The following is a 2,735-nucleotide window of genomic DNA, read 5'->3' as shown; positions in this document are numbered from 1 at the left end:
CACGCACCAGAAACAATGGATCCTCAGCTTCGTAGTCTGGGGTCAAAAAAGCAGTGATCTATTGATCTGGGGATGTGTAGGATGGTTCCCCAAAAAAGTCTTCCAAGAGGGTACTTTACAACAGAAAGGATGTGCCACACTCCATAGATGGGGAAATAGAGAAAAAAATCATAGTGAAATACCACTAAAATAAGTTATCAAGCGCATTAAAGGCACCACTTACAGGATATCTGACAAAAACAGACATCAGTGAAAACATCCGAGTTCACCACTCTATGGCATGCATTCCATGGAGGGGGAAATTGCGTCAATGGTTAATGTGAACCGGAAATGGGTCAACGCGTTTCACCCCTCATCCAGGGCGTCATCAAAGAAGGTAATTCTGGTTACTGCCTACGTATGCATAAATACATTAGCACCTTTTAAATTAAAGTTGAAGTCCACGCTAACACTAAAATTTCTAAATCTACTTGCATCCACGATCTAAGACTAACCTATCTAGATCTGTAAAGAAGAATGACTACACATACCTTTTTTGAAGCCACTACGGTTCCACGCTGAGCTGTCATTGGCGGCTTTGCTGTGGAAGAGACTGCCGACAATGGAAGCCCCATAGTAACTCTATGGGTGATGTCACTTCCCATTAATTTTCCAGCCTTTCTCAGCTGTGTCCTCTGCAGAGCTTCAGCCCATGGAGACTGGATCGGCTTCAAAAAAGGTATGTATAACGATTTCTTTTTTACAGGGTTAGATAGGTTAGTCTTAGTTTGTGGATGCCAGTAGATATATAAATCATAGTGTTAGAGTGGACTTCCCCTTTAAATGCTGTACCCTTCATCTGAGCACTGGGAGTACCCTTTCTGTACTCATCCCACCCTTATGGTTTGCAGTCATGGTGTGCTTCTAATCACACCACCCCTCCCCTCTCCTTATCCTTAACCTCCTGTTGTTCCATCCCCTAAAAACTTCATAATAAAGGTCTTTTGTCTGTTTCCCTCTGCTTCAGACATGTCTGTAAATTTACAAAGGGAGGTGGTTCCAGGAGGACACATCGAAGTGAAGAATGGCAGAAGGAAGTACAGAAATACAATGGAGAAAATGAAGAAGTACAGCAGATGTCTCTTATATCGCTGGAGAAAGTAAAGAAGGAAAATGTAGGCTTTAAATAACCAACAGTTTGTATGCTTTATGTACCGGTAATCAATCAGGCGAACAAACTGCTGCAGTACTTTCTTTGCAAAAAATGTATTCTCCAGTAAAACATCCAAGAAATACTAAACAGATAAATTGCTTTACTGTTGCTTTGCTTGATGCCTTTTGCAATCAGCTAATACAAATACCATCGAACTCTGATCAGTATGAATAGTGACTCTGACATTTGAAGAAAAACTGCAAGACATTTGGATGAGTTCCAGCGAGAAGCAAAGCAACTTATCCGCTAACTGACTGAGATCTGATTGCATCTGGCATCAAGCTTCGATGTGTTATTCGTCTAAAGCTTTTCCACTTCACAATCAATTATATCATGAAGCTGCTTCAAGCCTTGCAGGCCGACCTTCAGTTCAACCAATACAATAATACTGACCTTCATTGTTCCAGCATATATTCTTTTCTTTGTCCAAATTGCTGTACACCAGGGAACTGCACATAAAACACAAAGCGATGGTCTCACTGTCATTGGGTTTGTCATTTTTACGCTATACATTCACTGTGTCATTTCTTTTTAAGAGCTTGTTCATGCCTTAGAGAGAAACATTTTCTGCTTCATGACCAACAACAACCCGAGAATGATGTTTCAGCACTAAGAAAGATATTTCAGAAAATATAAGCTGTTTTTTTATTTTTTTTATTTGTAGCTGGCATTCTTTTGATTTTCAACATGAGATATGCCCATAAGTTTAAAAAGCTGTCCAAAAAATCCAATTTTAGATTCTTGGATATTGTTAGTGGCTTAAAGTATATGCACATTGTAATAATAAACTTTTCTTATTTGCTCCCTTTTGGTTTGTTAAAAATGCATTTGAAAACATTTCTGTTTTATAAGTGCACAAAAATTGTGAAGAATCGAGTTAGTCCTCCTATTTCTTATTTGGGACTACAAGTCAATCAGTCCATACGCTTTGGAGATGATGACAATGGGATAGATTAAGCAATTTGGCAAAAGAGAATCAGGCAGGGCTGACACCACTCAAAAATGCTGTGTGTTGTCAGCCAACAATAGGAAATTAAGAGCCAAGTACTTTTCTGGCAGATCAACAGGTATTTTTCTGTAATTGAAAGCAAGGCTGAAACAAGATCATCTGGCACCCAAGGCAAGGATGCAGCTCCCCAACCCCCTCCAGCTCTTTAATTCAGCATTACAAAAAATAACACAAGTGTCAAACTTTTCTTTGCAACCAGTAAAAAGAGGGAAAGGAAGGAGTTTATAAATAGAGCTCCAGATCCAGAGCTAACTAAAACATTTTCTAAAAAGTTTAGAGTTGCAAAACTAATTAGGATTAACTTCTAATTTTATTCTGTGATTTGTCTTTTTCATAAAAGCACCAAAATCAGGTATCTGGTGCAAAACATTTTTTTAATTTGGCACTACAAGCATGAATGAATGCAAAATTCAAAAGTTTATGAACGAAAGAAAGAAAGAAAAAAGATATAATGCCGCGTACACACGAGCGGACTGTTTGGCGTACTTATTCCGTCATACAATCCGACGGACAGTCCGTCATACTTTCGACTGA

The 2,735-nt window shown here is 38.8% G+C and overlaps 1 long non-coding RNA gene across 1 annotated transcript; it reads left to right on the top strand.

Annotated features, from left to right (window-relative positions):
- The first annotated feature begins 229 nt into the window (after positions 1–229).
- Positions 230–1,677, top strand: LOC143998371 (uncharacterized). The gene is made up of 2 exons (XR_013277885.1): positions 230–376; positions 1,007–1,677. It is a non-coding gene; the product is annotated as an uncharacterized LOC143998371 (long non-coding RNA).
- Positions 1,678–2,735: the final 1,058 nt, after the last annotated feature.

The sequence above is a fragment of the Lithobates pipiens genome, unplaced genomic scaffold (assembly GCF_037356315.1).
Source record: "Lithobates pipiens isolate NorthernLeopardFrog02 unplaced genomic scaffold, aLitPip1_a1.2 Scaffold_19, whole genome shotgun sequence".
NCBI lineage: Eukaryota > Metazoa > Chordata > Amphibia > Anura > Ranidae > Lithobates > Lithobates pipiens.
This window is presented reverse-complemented; position numbering and strand designations above follow the sequence as displayed.